Consider the following 18,644-nt stretch of genomic DNA (forward strand, 5'->3'; position numbering starts at 1 on the left):
ATTACTGCGCGGTATCGCGGTCTGATTTCTCCGGACGGTCGTTAGTTGACTACACCCGCCGGTCGGCGTTCCGTGTTTACTTATGGTCGCCGATGAAGAGAGTGGTGCGGCTTTAATTTCTTAATCCCGGACGCCGCCATTTGTTGTGTGCCGGCTCATTAGCATACGGGCTGTCGAACTCGGGGCAGCGGAGCAGCTAATGTAGCCGGCCACCGGTCGCCGGGTCGGGGTTCGACTCCCCAGGGTGCCTTCGACACCTGTTGCATCTGCCCGCCTCGAGCTGTTCAGTGTATATCTCGCGAGCTTCTGCATCAAGAGTTACGGGCTTGGTAATTCTAGCGAAAGTGTGGAACAAGCGTTCTCCGAAGACGACACGCGCAGAGAAAATTTCTGCAAACTTATCATTAATATATCCGTAACACGGAAATTGTTTTAGTGGAATGTGTTACTCACACCCTTCAGGAGCACGGATGTAAATCTTCGGTTAGCGGTAGCGGGAGAACTACTCTCCCTTCTTCCTGTTCAACCTAAGTAATGCTATGTACTCACGAGGAGAACACGGCAAGTGCCGTAACTCGATGTGCCAAAAAAGTCCGCTTAGTGCAAGAGGAAGCAAAGTAAGCGAACAGGTGTGTCGGCTTATGCTTAGATACTCGACAGTTTCTGAGAAAAAGAGAGTCAAAATTTTCGACTTAATCTAGATGCCCATTAAAGTGCCATTAGCCAAAATGGTGGTGCAGTGGCTAGCTTCGCGGATTCTCACTTTTGCGCCCCGATTTCGAAACCCGATTATTGCTTTTATTTATTCGATAACTTATTTTTTCAATTACGTGCCCACGTCCGTAGAAGCTTAGGACACGAATGTTTCTTATCAAGTTAGGAGACACAAAGGCGTTATATTAATTGTAAAATTAGAATTGGGTTTCACAACGTCATACATTTATTATAAAATATATGTGTGCACGATATTTTCAGGGATTATATAATCCTTTTAATTTCTCATACCCTTATATACCATTCTTAGACAGTTATTACATTAATTCTTTTATTTTATTGTTATCTTTATTCTTCAGGAAGTTTGGTGCATTCCTTAGAATGAAACCGATCCTAGAAGTACTCGAAACTTAGAAATTTCGAACACCGCGAGAACTGCACGAATGAAGGTGTGCCACAGTGGCGTTTCTTCGTATGAATCTCACTCTGGAAAGGAACTTCACTAACACTGCTGACGACTTAACGGAAAGCCAATAATTTCGCAGCAAACCACACATAACGGATCAATTTTACAAAAACTGGCTCTTACAATGGATTATGAATCACGATACACTACAGGGCTTTCATCGAAATTATTACTTTATTGTTTTTATTTAATTCATACCAGAAATACAATTAGTAGACGAATAAGGACAACGTTACTTCGATATACAGTGAGAAACATTCCTGTGGTTGTCTTCTATGGACATGGGAAGATAAATGAGAAACAAAAATAAACTTAATAATCAGGTTTTGAACACGGAGTGAGTAAGTGTCAAGCAGCGATGCTAGCCCATGTGCCACGGCGTCGACTGAACTATATACTCGTTAATAGTCACGTAGAATATCTAGAAAACTTAGACTGTTGTTTCCTCAGAAACGATCGAATATACACGTGTAAACTGAGACACGTTTTCGCTTATTTTGAACCCTCTTCCACTGAGCGAATTTTCTGGGGAACAGGGTTATGCCACTTGCCGTTTTCTCCTCGTCGTTATAAGTCACGCCTTGCTACACCAACTGACCTACAAAAGCTTTTAGTTGCGCTTCCTCTGAGTAGCGCCACGTATCTACATGTATATCAAAATCTAGATTCCGTAAGTCATCTTACAATGTGTGGGGAAGGGGACTTTTTGTACCACTGTTACATTTCCTGTTTCCTGTTCCAGTCGCGAATGGTTAGCAGGGAAGAACGATTGCTGGTAAGCCTCAGTGTGAGCTGGAATCTGTCTTTACCTTCGTGATCTTTTCGCAAGACGAATGTGTTCGTTGACTACTAGGAACGAACGCTTTCGGGATTTTAACAGCAAACCGCAGTGCGGTTGAAAATGTCTCCCTAATACCAGCTGCCACTGCAGCTGGGTGAGCATCTCCGTGACGCTTTCGCTATTATGTTCACGAACTTGTGATGAAAAGCGCACTTCTTCTTAGGTCTTCTCCATTTACGCTATCAAACCTGTCTGTTAATGGTTCCATAGTTACAAGGAATACCGAAGTATTGGTCGAACGAAAGTGTTGTTAACTTCTCCTTGGGTGGACTACTACAATTGCTGAGGAACTTTCCAGTTAACCTCTGTATGGCATTGTGACTTCTCTCATTGATTTTATCTGCTCGTTCTATTTTAAAACATTCTGTACGCACACTTCCAATTGGATGTGACTACTTCCATCGATTATTTGACAATTGTGCAATCGTAAAATAATGGGTCTTCTCGGATATTTATCTGCAATACAATAATCTGATTTTGTTGTGGGCTAATTGCCAATCCCTGAACCAACCGTCGATCCTCTGTGGATCTTGCTGAATTTCGCTATAATTTTTTAGCCTTACGGCTTCTCTGTATACAACAGCGTCATCTTCAATAACATAATGGAGCATCCAGAGTTATCCACTTGGCCATTAATAGCTATTTTTTGTGAACAGTAGTGCTCCTGTAACGCTCTCCCGGGGTACAACCGCAGTTACAATTCCGAATATTTCTTTCGTTTAAGAATGACATGCTGTATTCGAAACAACATCTGCATAACATGTGTCACTTGCAAGGACTATTTGGTACGATTACTTATGTGAATTGTTGAGAAGGTAATTGGTTGCAGAATAATACGTTATCTGTAACTGTCACGAAATATCTCCATTTTAAATGGTCCTCAGATTCCCTTTATATCAGATTTATTTGTCAATTTTTAGACTTTCAAATTTCCCGCAGTCAAAATTTGATATATCTTTCCTGTTAGGTTCATTGAGCTATTGACATCTGTCATGCGTGTGAATGCACTATCAGCTGTAATTTCTTTTTTCACATAATTACTTTATTCTGTCGATGTTCAGTCAGGGGCATGTTTGCATATTTCCTAACAATTGCATTCATTATTTATATGTTAAATTCAATGTTTGTAGTCGTATTGTCACAAGATGACAAACATATTATAATACGAAATAAAGTTTTTACCTAGCAGGAGTCGTTACAATGTTCGCATGACTATGAAAACTAGTTGAAAGCAGGTATTTGTAAGCATAGCAAATATGCAAAATCATGACGTCACTATAATGTTTGGACGATTTTGAAAAGTAGTTGAATGATAGCAATCCTCGTTTCTTGCCTATACGAATGTTGTGTATTAAATTCAGATGTTAGTACTACTGTTCAACATGTTATTTCATAGAAAGTGTCACGTAGTCTTCACTGCGCAACAGCGAAAGTCAGTCCTCGCCAAGTGTACTTTAAGAACTAAGTTAGATCAGCAGTGGCACATTTGTTTGGAATGTTACAGGACAAACTCTATGTATTTTAGTATATACGAGTAATACAGACAATTTCCAGATTCTTTAAAGTGTGGTAAAAAGATCGAACTAATGTCATCTACAAGTGCACTATCATCTGTAAGTTAGAGCAATAGTGCCATATCTGTTTTTGTAATGTTATAGAACAAATATTTACGTATTTTGGTAAATAATCCAGACAGTTTTATGTGCTATTTCATTTTGGTGCAAAGGTAGATTTTCGTTCGCAGTGATAGATCGTGGCGGAACCTTACTCACCATTCTCTTTGACGTGAACTAATAGAGCAGAGTTTACAAAGTTATCATCTTGTATTTGGTGCATTTGGAACCTGAACTTCTTCATTAAGAAAATATGCAGGTTAAGTGATACAAGAAGTTTAAGATCTCACCAAAACGTATAATTTTTAGCATTTGCGCTAAAATGTGTCAGAAAATATGACGTCGGTGGACAGAGATACAGTCTGTAAACGTATTTGGGGGGCTATGGCACTATAGTTCTAATGATAATTGTCGTAGCCTTTCTTTAAAGTTCGTTTTTGCTCCCCAGTGGAACATAACCACAGGTTGGTCCAAGATCAAAAGTAATTAAAAAAGCTATGTTAGTTAGACAGTAATGTCAGTCGTATTTTTCTCTTGTAGATCATGATGCAGATGTTTGGCCAGATGATGGAAGTTCGTTTCTTTACCTCCAATAACACAGTCATACTTAGACCTACGAGGAAGTATCAGCCATCGCCGACCTGACTGCTTAACATATTATTTTAGCCAACACGTGTTCTGTACAGTTATACAACCATTAAACGGACTGTTGAAACTATGAACTATCACTGCCTTGCCTCCTTAGCAGGTTGCATTAGCTAATGTGTGTATCACATGGTTATAGAACAATAATACAAATAATTTGGAAGTGGAAATACGTAATTTGTGGCTTCATTCTGTCTTGCACCAAATCTGGTGCAAAGATGAAGTTTGCTCATTGCCAAATGCAGCGTAACCTCTAAGTTAGAGCCGTAGTGTCACGTGTGTTTCGCTAGACAATACAGACATTTTAGATATAGAAATACTGTGTTGTCAATGTTTTTGTGTGTTATTGATAAATAATGCGGACATTTAAGACGTGGAAATAACACCGTGACACTTGACATAAACATTATGTGTGTGTTTGTGTGTGTGTGCTTCTGATGAAACTTACGTATTCTTGATAAATAGTATAGGATTTTTAGTTGCGGAAATACTGTAAGTTACACCATTTACTTACTGATGCTGCGTGCAGAAACCCACATTTGTGTGTGTGTGTGTGTGTGCTGCCTAAGCATATCATCTCCCTTCCGCCCTGCATATAGGTAACCCTTGCGTTGGCGTCGTGGGTAAGGTACATGTATACTTTCTGGCACTGAAGAATTAACGACTAAATTCTCATTGTACACTCATTGTCTTTTCCTTGTAGCAAATTAAAAAATGTAATGCTCTTATCCACTTGATACATTTAATTTATGCTTTATTCGGATTACAGAAACTGTTTCGGTGAGAATTCAAAGCCATTGGCTTACATGAACTATTAATGTATGACGATGCATCATTATATCCTGCCATCAAGAGTTATATAGTAGTCGACGAATGCATTCATTGTTTCTGTTTCTATATTTGCGTTATGTTAAAAACAGAATATGTTTATTTACTTGCGTTATCGCTATTGTTATCAGTACTATGTATACCATAAATAATTGATCCAAACTGAACTACATGTAGATGTCTTGAAACAAGTTAATGATACAGAAACGGCATAAGAATCATTCCGCCACACTCTTTCGGTAGATGTAGTCACAGCTTCATGGAAGCTGTACAGCACTTTGTGGATCATTTTCCCTCCACTGTCGCCCTTTTCTGCATCAAAACTCTGTGCCCCATATATAACAATTTTGGTCTGCTCTTTAAATATCTCATTTTGAACTTGATATTTGCTGGACTGTGTGAATACATGCCTTTAAGATGAGTCTCGTATCCTTCTGATAAATGTTTACACAGCGGTGCATGTTGCCCAGCACATGACAGAGAAGGTCTAAAGTACGAGTGACTGGAGAATAATAACCTGCGTTGATTGGCAGTTCATGACTAACTATTTTGAGACTATAATCGAAATTATGAAACTCTTCGGTTCATGACAGGCTGGAGGGATGTTTCCGTAAACGTGTTAAGCTGTAACTTAAGGACGGTGGACATTACTCACTAAAGAGGTATGCGCATGAAACTTTGCGTCTGGTGATTCTATGACTGCCTTTATCAGTGCAGATGTACGCATAAGGTTATAATTTTTGTAATAAGAGACAGAAGTATGAAACATAATGTCGTCATAAGGAGCTGACACATATATTTACAGTGAAGTAGCAACATTTTAAGTCGCTATTAGCTTTACAGGAAAACAGTGAGTGTGTAATAATACACGATAACCATTTTCCATTACAAACGCTTGTGATCTTTTTAGACGATTAAACAGTAACAAGCCGGCCAATGTGGCCGAGCGGTTCTAGGCGCTTCAGTCTGCTACGGTTGCAGGTTCGAATCCTGCCTCGGGCATGGATGTGTGTGATGTCGTTAGGTTAGTTAGGTTTAAGTAATTCTAAGTTCTAGGGGACTGATGACCTCAGATGTTTAAGTCCCATAGTGCTTAGAGCCATTTGAACCATTTTTGAAACAGTAACAAACAAATTTCTTTCCTATCGTTCATCCTGTCATACGGAGTCCGCTGTTTTCATGATTTGAAAAATTAATTTTATTTTAAAGTTGTGACGTGGTGCCCTACAGCCAAGAACTTCAGTTGACGTATGCGGGAAAATCATGTGCGCCATCTACTTTCTTATCGTTTTTTTAACTGTTCGTGTCCGAGGCAGAGACTGGGAACTACTCCAGTATCCGTGTAAATCAACACGGAAAACCGCCTTTAAACCACATTCAGCCCGGCCTGCGTAGCAAACCAACGGATTCGATCTGGTTCTGATTCACGCCCTTGTCTTGCTAGCTAGAGCGCTGCTCCTCAGGCTATACGAGCAGGAGGCTAAACTGTAACAAAGTCTGTTAGAGTAAAATTGCGGCTCGGCCAGCAATAAATTGCTATGGATTACACACAAGTCAGCTATTTTGGTAAGTTCCGAACTGCTGTGATTATTTAGCGTGACAATGGAGACACGAAAATCATATAGAACCCATCACACAAAGGTGTCCTTTTAGCGTCCGAACCGCAGCAGATTGATGACTAGGCACAACTGAGAGTGCGGATAGTGGCAGGTGATGCTCGCAGGACACAGAAGCTGCTGAGTGGTTTAATTAATACTCTTTTAGTGTAGATTAATTTTGTATTATCCGTGAGTCATACTTGTGACAACAGGAGATACATTCTCTCCGTGAGAAATTTTTGCATGCTCACCATTTACATAAACACATTTTTTGTTATAACCTTAATGTACAACGAAATCAGATATACGTAACCCAATCACAAACATAATATCTACTCAGAAATTGATCTATGGAGTAAGAGAAGTTGTGAGGTAGAAATAATTTCTATTTGAAAACTTTTTTTATCTGGCAGCACCTTTAATTCACAAGAGAGGTAATCAAATATTTTTAAGGCTGCATACATTGTAACTTTCTGTGCAAGTATGAGAGTAAGTTACGGGCAGTGGAGACATTTTGTGGTCCTAGTGATGTATTTACGAGTACCACTTCTATGCTCCAATAATACCTGATTCCTTACAAAAAATATTATAGGAGAGTAAGTGTAATGTGACGCTGTTGTTAGTATGCCAGAAGTTTTAAACAGTTGCCTACAGGAAGTTAAGTAATGTACATCAGATATTATCGTATAGCACATTTGTGACTGTTTGTGGAATTACGCCAGAAAATTATTGCATATGACATCAAATAATGCAACTAGGCAAAGTAAGCTATTAGTCTGATATTTTCATTCCCAATACCAGCAATTACACGTAGAACAAATGTTGCTGAAATCAAGAGTTTGAGAAAAACTGTAATACTTGATTTTTCAATACAATTTATGAACAGTAGGCACACCCAAGAATTTTGAGCAATCAGTTTTAAGTATTTCCTTTTCCTATACTGTACTGTACTGTTATTAATGATGCTATATACTGCCTTTTACAGAATTAACTGCGTTTTTCTAAGTTAAGGGATAGACAAGTTATGAGAATTAACCAACAATATTTTTGAATATTTCAATTTTTGCTTTTTCTGTTATTACTCAGTTGGACGTAATTATGATGCTTGCATCGTCAGCAAAGATCACAATTTCTGCTTCATCAGAGTAAGATGGAAGATCATTTTTATATAGAACAAGAACAGGAGTGAGCCTAAAATTCAACCCTGTGGAACACCAGTAGTAGTTTGTCCCCATTCGGTGAAGATTCATCGTGACAGCTGCACGACCTATCTAAGAACCCCCTTTATTTTCGATCAATGAAATATGAAATGAACCACTTTCGTATTGTACCTTTGATACAATAAAGTTTAAGCGACATCAAAAGACTCACACTACAGCATCGAGCAATGCGTGTTTGCAGGCATTCTTAATTGACGACGCACTCTCTTAAACGAATCGGAGGGAAGACGTAAGTCGTAGTGCCGCTTCGAACAGAGCTTACTCCAGGAACGACTGGAATACCTATCCCGCATCATGGCGTCAATGGTCCGGCCATGTTGGCGGAAGTTGTCAGGGTGCGACATCGTCTAGAGCTCTCATCCAGGAAACCGTTGCACAGGAAACAGGAAGGTGTTACCACACATGCCAGAGGGCAGGAAACAATGGAAGAATGCTCTGCTTATAGCTGCGAAGGAGAGCAGGAACTGTAGCCGAGTGACTCTGACCGCTGGTGAAGTTAAAGTTCTTCAGCTCTCCTGGACACGTGATGCGTAGTGGAAAATTTGCGTTGGATAAAGAGGAAACTTTGCGGTGCCTCCGCCGTTCTACCGAAAAGCGAACTGGTGATATTGCTCCTCACACATAACAGCGCAAATGGTATATAAGTTCCTAATACGATGAACAATTAAAGAGCTACAATGAGTATACAACATCACTCATATAATCTTTTCAGCTAGTTTGACGTTACCCACCATTTCTTTCTGTAAGGTGATGATCTTTACTCTCTACAAAACCAAGATCCCCCTACGACTTTTATTTTATATTCTGGTGCTTAACTATTCCTACAAGCCTTTGCATGTACCCCAGTACAATGTGGTAAGGAATTTCCACAGATTTGTTTCGTCCACATCTCTCTTTAGTACTTCTTCATTTTTTAATTCTCATAGCAATCTTATTTTAACAACCTGCTGTAGTACAGCATATCAAGTATTTCTAGTTTATATTTCTAGGTTTTCGAACGTTCGACGTTGCAGAACGTAAAATGCTATGTTCCACACGTGCAGTTTCAAAAATGTCTTCCACATTTCAATTCTACATTTGATACCATTGCAGATATTTCACTGAGATAAGTACTCTCCTTCGTAATGAAGACGGCTAAAGCACGCAACCACGCCTTTGCGGTGACGCCCGACTCGCAGCTAGCGGGTTCGAATCTTCGCACTGTATGCGGCCAACAAGGGGAGGAGAGGTGCGTGATCACAAGACTTGGTGAGAATGTCCTGGATTAATTCCAAACCTCTCGGCAGTGGCTCAAGAAGTGAGCGCAAGTGACGCTGCCTATGGTCAATTATTTGTCCAATGGGGATTTCAAGCCCAGAAATACTGTTGGAGCTATCTGGAGTAGGCTATTTTCTGGCAGTAGTTTTCATCCACTTCTGTCATCATACAATGCAAACCTGACACCGTACTACAGTCATACGGATTATAGTCACCGACACTCAACACATACGAAACAAAACTCTTATATAACATACCAGGTGTAATCTTCCAGCCAACAAGCCGACAGACTCTTTCTTTAATTTGTTGTGTTAAACTCAATGTGAATTCAAACATTTACGTAATACACTCTCTGCAGCACCAATATTTTCGCTTTCGTATAATTTGCATATATCACCCACGACAGCCGAATCCGCGTTCTCCTCTACGAGACTCAGCTGCCTAACGTGTCCTACCACCCCTGCAGGTCTGTAACTGAAGGCGGGAACGCAAGAATACACAGCAAAACCAAGAGAATCTGAGCGTTAGATGGACTGAAGAGGAAAACTGACAAAATGGCAACAAAGAGCTATCGTTTTTGGATGTGACCATGCCCTGACTACGAATGAAGTCGCCGATTTGTTAGTGTATCAACACGGACTGTCCAGCTTTCAATGGGAGTAATGCAACACTTTGTTTGTCAGCCAATTTCGGTTGAAAAAATGCGGAATTTTTTGTCGGACGTCGTGGAATATTCCCGCTTCAGCCACTATAGTTTTATCAAGTTCCGATAGATGGCGGCACTACACGTAGCCATCGAAGTAGCGTCTGTAACGGAGGAGCGTTACAAGCAGAGAGTTTCTTTTGGCGGTAAATCAAAGCTCTTAGATATTCATAGAGGCTTGCAGAATGTCTACGGAGACCTGGCAGTGTACAAAAGCACGGTGAGCCGTTGGGCGACGCGTTTGTCGTCATCGCAACAATGTGGCGCAAACCTGTCCGATCCCTCGTGTGCCGGCCGGCCACTAGCCTTGGGAAATTGTAGAAACGACTTCAGCGCCTTCGTCACCACAAAAATGCAAACGAATATCTCTTTCTCCGCGATAACCAAGGCCAAGCCAAGTCTGCGCACCAGATAGGAGCTCACAAAACTTCATTCGACTGTAGTTCCTCATGAACCCTGTAACCCGGATCTCGCACCTTCCGATTTCCGTTTGTTTCACCTAATAAAGAATGCTCTCCGTGGGAAGCAATGCGAGGATGATGGGTCACGCTGTATGGATATGTGTTGAAAAATAGGATTTTGTATCTAGAGGCGTGGGAAATAATATGGTGAAATGGAATCATGACTAAAAAAAACCTGAATAAAACCAACCTTCTTTCAGAAAAAAAAGTGCGTTGCGTTACTTATTGAACGTCCCTCGGTGTTAACAAATTTCTCTTCTTCAGAAACGCTTTCCTTGCCATTGCCAGTCTACATTTTATGTCCTCTCTACTTCGACCATCATCAGTTATTTTGCTCCCCAAACAGCAAAACTCATTTACTACTTTAAGTGTCTCATTTCATAATCTAATATCCTCAGCATCAAGTGATGTAATTCGACTATATTCCATTATCCTCGTTTTTCTTTTGTTGATGTTCATCTTATATCCTCCTTTCAAGACACTGTCCATTCCGTTCAACTGCTCTTTCAGATCCTTTGCTGTCTGTGACAGAATTACAATTCATCGGCAAACCTCAAAGTTTTTATTTCTTCTCCATGGATTTTAATTCCTACTCCGAATTTTTTTTTTTTTGTTCCCTTACTGCTTGCTCAATATACAGATTGAAAAACATCGGGGATAGGCTACAACCCCGTTTTACTCCCTTCTCAACCACTGCTTCCCTTTCATGCCTCTCGACTCATATAACTGCCATCTGGTTTCTGTACAAATTGTAAATAGCCTTTCGCTCCCTGTATTTTACCCCTGCCACCTTCAGAATTTGAAAGAGAATATTCCAGTCAACATCGTCAAAAGCTTTCTCTAAGTCTATAAATGCTAGAAACGTAGGTTTGTCTTCCCTTAATTCCAGTCCCCCATGAGTATTAAATTTTTGTCTCCCATAACTATCTGAATAATTTATTTTATCTCATCATACATTTCATCAATCTCTTCGTCATCTGCGGAGCTAATTGGAAAATAAACTTGTACTACTGTGGTAGGCGTGGGCTTCATGTCTATCTTGGCTACAATAATGCGTTCACTATGTTGTTTGTGGTAGCTCAGCCGTGCTCCTATTTTTTATTCATTATTAAACCTACTCCTGCATTACCCCTATTTGATTTTGTATTTATAGCCCAGTATTCACCTGACCAGAAATCGTGTTCCTCCTGCCACCGAACTTCACTAATTCCCACTATATATAACTTTAACCTATCCATTACCCTTTTTAAATTTTCTAACCTACCTGCCCGATTAAGGGCTCTGACATTCCACGCTCCGATACATAGAACGTCAGTTTTCTTTCTCCTAATAACGACGCCCTCCTGAGTAATCCCCGCCCGGCGATCCGAATGGAGGACTATTTTACCTCAGAAATATTTTACTCAAGAGGACGTCATCATCATTTAACCATACAGGAAATCTGCATGCCCTCGGGAAAAATTACGGCTGTAGTTTCCCCTTGCTTGCAGCCGTTCGCAGTGCCAGCACAGCAAAGCCGTTTTGCCGGCCGAAGTGGCCGTGCGGTTAAAGGCGCTGCAGTCTGGAACCGAAAGTCCGCTACGGTCGCAGGTTCGAATCCTGCCTAGGGCATGGATGTTTGTGATGTCCTTAGGTTAGTTAGGTTTAACTAGTTCTAAGTTCTAGGGGACTAATGACCTCAGCAGTTGAGTCCCATAGTGCTCAGAGCCATTTGAACCATTTTTGAAAGCCGTTTTGGTTAACGTTACAAGGCCAGATCAGTCATTCATCCAGACTGTTGCCCCTGCAACTACTGAAAAGGCTGCTGCCTCTCTTCAGGAACCACACGTTTGTCTAGCCTCTCCACAGATACCCCTCCATTGTGGTTGCACCTACGGTATGGCTATCTGTATCGCTGAGATATGCATGCCTCCGCACCAACGGCAAGGTCCATGGTACATGGGAGGCAAAAAAGCATACACAATTAATAATGAGAGAACACTTAAAAACAGAGCAGAATTCACACAACATATCAAACACATAGAAGTTCCTGGTGGAAGCACACTTGCATCATTTGACATACAAAACCTTTATTCCTCTGTGCCCATAGATACCACTCTACAGATAATTAATGCCAAGCCACAAAAGCACAAAAAAATCTCTTCAACTCACATTATTCAACTAATGGACTTGCTCGAATTCAAACATTCACACAACTATTTCAGATTTGTCAATAAAATCTACAAACAAACAGATGTACTGCCAATGGGCTCAAACCTTTCTGGATTGTCAGCTGAAATATTTATAGGTAATTTAGAAGACAAAATCCTGAATTCCAATCGCCAGATCTTCAAAAATATCATCTATTACTGCAGATATGTAGAGAACACCATCATTTCAATCAATGGCACAAAAGATAACATCAATGAATTGAACCAATTATTCAACAACCCCCATGAAAACATAAAATTCACAGTTGAACACCAAGCAGGTGGCACTATAAATTTTTTAAACTTTACCATTAGAATAAAGAAAAACAGCCATCAGTTTGACATTTATCGAAAGACTACCACAACATATACTACAATCCACAACTCCTTCTGTCACACCACAGCCCACAAAATGACAGGATTCCGGTACATGATCACTAGAGCTATCCAACTGCCACATTCTGAAGATAAACGTGGACAGGAAATGGAAATAATAAAACAAACAGCTATTGAAAACGATTATAACAGCTCCATAGTAGACACCCTAAAACACTCAATAGTGGAAAAGCAATCACACCACAAAAAACAAAAAGAAAATAACATCTTCCATACAATTCCCTTTCTAGGTAATATTTCATATCAGATTGCCGATGTCACCTAACGAAAAGGCATAAGCTTATCCTTTACCACAAACAACAAGGTTGGACAGAACATCATCACACGTGAGACCCACACCGTAACAAAGGTGTGCACAAAATTAAATGTTTGTATTGAGACTGCTTCTACGTAGGCCAGACATGTAGATCATTTGGGATTAGATTCAAAGAACATATGGAGCACCAAAAAACAAAAAGTACCACACATCAGCAATAGCCATCCACCAGCATGAAACAAAACACCATATTAACAACACATGTATCAGCATCCTACACATCCAACCTAAAGGTAAACAACTAGACATCCTTGAAACACTCCAAATATACAAACACCAATCAAAACAAACTGAGTCGGAAATTTAAACTTTTGAAACGCGTCATAAACATTGACTAGTAACAGTAAAATTGGTGTTTCTTTTGAAGTCTCTTCTGACTGGTTTGATGCCTATGCCAACCTCTTCATCTCACAATAGCTCTTGCAATCTATCTCCTCAAATATTTGTTGGATTTATTCCACTCGCTGTCTTCCTCTACAGGTTTTACCCTTTGCAGCTTCGTCTAGCAGCATGGAAGTTCTTAACAGGCGTCCTACCATCCTGTCCATCCTGTCCCTTCTCCTTGTCAGTATTTTCCACATATTCCTGGCCGATTCTCTGGAGAACCTCCTCATTCCTTACCTTATCAGTTCACCTAAATTTCAACATTCTTGTGTAGCACCACATCTCAGATGCTTCGATTTTCTTCTTTTCTGGTTTTCTCAGAGTGCATGTTTCACTACCATACAATGCTGTGCTCCAAACGTACATTCTCGGAAATTTCTTCCTCAAATTAAGGCCTATGTTTGTTACTAGTAGACTTCTCTTGGCCAGGAAAGCCCTTTTTACCAGTGCTAGTCTGCTTTTGATATCCTCCTTGCTTTTCGATCATCGGTTATTTTGCTACTTAGTTAATATTATTAACTTCATATATTTTGCCATCACCAACCCGGATGTTAAGTTTGTCACTGCTTCTCGTTTCTTTCGACTTTTCTGGATTTACTGGCAGTTCATGTTTATGGGACATAATGGAGAGCTCAGTTTGAGTACTTAATCTTTTACCGGCAACACTTTCATAATTATGGACGGTTATAGGGGCATCATGGCTCAACATGTCTGCACAGGACTTCCAACGACTTGTTGAATCCATGCCACATCGAGTTTCTGCTCTACGCCAGGTAAAAGGAGGTCTGGCATGATCTTAGGAGGTATTCCATGACTTTTGTCACTTCAGTGTATGACGTGTTGTGGCATGTAACCCATTGCAACGTCACACATATTTAGGCGAGCTATTCGGCCGTCTGGGGCCGGTGTTGAGGAGAGGTAGATTTGCTTGGTTGGCTGGATGGCGAGGGGACCCCTCCACCATTCCAAGCGAACTCAGGTGGGAATTGGATAGCAGTTCCTCGTGTACCTGGAATGCAGATGACTGTGTGTACATCTCTTAGAAATTCAATAACAAATCACTATTGCGCAGTAGAGCAAACCTGAATACATCTGCGATCTCAGAAAACTACAGTGCATCCAACGAAACAGTAATATTTTCAATATCTTATAGACCACAAAAGTTAATAATTTACCGAATATTTTCACATTAAACCTTGAAATTAACTACTTTTGAATGCTTCTTGCAATTTCAACTAACAATTTCTCAGATGATAGCAAAGCACAATAACTGTCAAGCCTGAAAGCAACACGTCTGTATCTATTTTATTTATTGAGTCATTACGTTTTTATATCTTTTTCATTATGCAAATGTCTGTCAGAACATCATATTGTCCACAGTAAAACAACAACTGAATGCAGCATGACCGTCTCATATCTTTTCATACTTCTGTAGTTATTTAAAGAATATTTCACTATTTTTGGCAGTAACATAATTTAACTGTTGATTATAGCAGACATTAACAATCATTGTAAATTGAAATTGGTCAAAAACATGTATTAGCTGACATCACGATTGAAAAGAGTGGCAAAAAACGCTTCTGTCAAGCAGGACTAAGTAATCGTTTAACCAATATTCAACAATATTTTAATGCCATTTACTGTGAGCGCACATGTGCAAGAATACTAACTTATTTAGCTATGAACAAACTATTATTCATAGTTAGTGTTAATTGCCTTAGCGTGGCCAAATGCTTTTACTATTCTTTTTACTATATATTGTTGTAATTTATTAGTTTAATGCGAAAAGTAGTCAGGTTGAGTTAAACCATGTGTGTAGAACAGAAGAACGGTGTAAATTTGATGGGGATGGCCCTAGCCAATAAGAATTAGGCAGTGGTGGAACAGTAGTGGAGTCAAGGGAAGACGTACACTCTTTGTGGGATGCACTCAAGCGAGCGGTGAGAACTTTTACATCGAGACCTGGGAGAAGGCAGACCTGCCTGACGAAACTTGTGATATTCAGTCGTGTAGGTGACTGATTCTGGGCCGTGAGGGCCATTAGAATACTTAACTTTGGAAGGGACTTTAACTTTCTTGAAGTTTGAATGTGTACCTATCCAGAAATTTAAATTTTTCCACTTGAATTACGGTATTAGATTTAGGAAGAGCATCTGTATCTACTGCTTATCTCTCATGTGTTGATGGCTGAATAGCGGATATTTCGTTTATTTTGTTCACAAAATGAACATAGTTTTTGGCGCATCTTGGACAATTATTTAGTTTGAGGACTCTGCCACCATCCTTATACCACACTTAACGCAGCTTTAGTGCTTGTTAATAAGGTTATATTTCTGTATGGGTTATAATTATTGGTTACTAGACCACTTTCCGTTTATTTTAGATTACATAATTGATTAGACAATATGCAGCATAATTCTCTGATATTGTCTTCATCAATTTCAGATGCTAGAATAAAACCCTTTTTATTAATTACTCATTTATTTTTATTTAAAATTTCTGATTATTTTATTGGTTGCCAATTCCAGCCAATGTGCGGACTGTTTGATTACAAGATCACAGTTACACGTCATTATTTGAAGCGAGTATAGCTGCGGGGCATGAAAGCAGACGTGTATGGCTCGACACTACCGGTCATCCTTTTTAAACAGCGTCGTGCATAGCCCAATTACCTTGGCGTATCCTTACGGAGGCAAAGTCGCAGGATGTCATGCTAATTATTTACGAATTTTCAAGTTACCCGAATTTTCGATAATTCGGATCACCTAATGTACCAGCTGGTCTGGATAAATGAGATTCCATAGCATATTTAGACAGCGTTAAGGAAGTGAGTGTTTCAAGTGACAGTAAAATAGCCTGTCATTAGAGAATTTTTGTGATGGTCACTTACAGGTAACAGGTTTTGAGCTCATTTCTGTGACTTAAAGATCAAAAACAATTGTAATCACAAAAATTATAAAATTAGTGTGGGTCGGCAACTCGCGGTGGCAACAGTGGAGCAGTAATGGCGGCGGCGGAAACAGGAGAGTACGTCGCAGTCCAATTAAGGCGGCGCGGTTGTGCGCGTTTGTGAGTCCAGCGAGACTGCGTGCGGGGCTGCGAGGTAAGGTAAGGTAAGGATCAGAGGGGATCATTAGGAGAGGAGGTGCAGATTTGTGCGCCGCGATTGCGCCGCCTCTGTATAAGGCGGGCGCCGATAACCGCCGTCACCGGCCGCTGCCAGCCCAGAAACAAATTTTGTGCTAACGAGATGAGAGCGGCGGCCCGCGCTGTCCGCCCCTATAAATTACTCGATGCGACCGCCGGACAAAGGCTGCGTGCGATGAGCCCGCAACGCGCCGCGAAGCCAGGAATGCGAGCTCTCCACCAACCAACGGGATGCCTGGGTCCTTTGTAGCAAGAGCTGCTACCGGGAAGACTGTGCCGTGTGTAGCACAAATCCATTACCGAAAAGCTAGACTCTCAACTCCACCTCAATCGAGTCAGCTATTCTCCATCACTATCGTCATCAGCAATTTGGCGCCCTCTGCACTCTCTGTTTCATAAAGGCCCCTTTATAAGCTAGTAAAAGGACAAAATATTAGTCACCCTTCTACATCTACATCTACATACATACTCCGCAATCCACCATACGGTGCGTGGCGGAGGGTACCTCGTACCACAACTAGCATCTTCTCTACCTGATCCACTCCCACACAGAACGAGGGAAAAATGACTGCCTATATGCCTCTGTACGAGCCATAATCTCTCTTATCTTTGTGGTCTTTCCACGAAATGTAAGTTGGCGGCAGTAAAATTGTACTGCAGTCAGCCTCAAATGCTGGTTCTCTTAAATTTCCTCAGTAGCGATTCACGAAAAGAACGCCTCCTTTCCTGTAGAGACTCCCACCCGAGTTCCTGAAGCATCCCCGTAACACTCGCGTGATGATCAAACCTACCAGTAACAAATCTAGCAGCCCGCCTCTGAATTGCTTTATGTCCTCCCTCAATCCGACCTGATAGGGATCCCAAACGCTCGAGCAGTACTCAAGAATAGGTCGTATTAGTGTTTTATAAGCGGTGTCCTTTACAGATGAACCACATCTTCCCATAATTCTGCCAATGAACCGAAGACGACTATCCGCCTTTCTCACAACTGCCATTACATGCTTGTCCCACTTCATATCGCTCTGCAATGTTACGCCCAAATATTTAATCGACGTGACTGTGTCAAGCGCAACACTACTAATGGAGTATTCAAACATTACGGGATTATTTTTGTGGTGTCACCGCCAGACACCACACTTGCTAGGTGGTAGCTTAAATCGGCCGCGGTCCATTTAGTACATGTCGGACCCGCGTGTCGCCACTGTGTAATCGCAGACCTAGCGCCACCACCAAGGCAGGTCTCGTGATACGAGAGAGCACTCGCCCCAGTTGTACGAGAACCTAGCTACCGACCAGATGTACGAAGCCTTTCTCTCTCATTAGCCGAGAGACAGAATAGCCTTCAGCTAAGTTAATAGCGACCACCTAGCAAGGCGCCATTTGTATCCGTGCCTATAGCTTACGAGTATTCAAGAGAGATGTATTCCAAGGACTAATTAAAAGATAAGTAATAAGCATCTACATACTTTTCTTCTTATTCATTTATAAGTTCTCATGTTCCAGACTTCACGCCCGTCTGCTTTAGCCGTGCGTGCCCTATCGGCTACAGCGTTAGTCTAGAGTTCATTTTCAGCCATCTCAACTTCACGGTGTCGGCCCAGCTACCGACACAACAATTTTTCCTTTTCGTCCGCATTAATTTACAATTATCTGTATTTAGAGTTAGCTGCTATTTTTTACACCAATCCTAAATCCTGTCCAAGTCATCATGTATCCTCCTACAGTCACTCAACGACGACACCTTCCCGCACTCCACAGCATCATCAACAAACAGCCGCACATTGCTATCCACCCTATCCAAAAGATCATTTATATAGATAGAAAACAAACAGCCGACCAACCACACTTCCCTGGGGCACTCCAGAT

Source organism: Schistocerca serialis, chromosome 5 (assembly GCF_023864345.2).
Source record: "Schistocerca serialis cubense isolate TAMUIC-IGC-003099 chromosome 5, iqSchSeri2.2, whole genome shotgun sequence".
Taxonomy (NCBI): Eukaryota; Metazoa; Arthropoda; class Insecta; order Orthoptera; family Acrididae; genus Schistocerca; species Schistocerca serialis.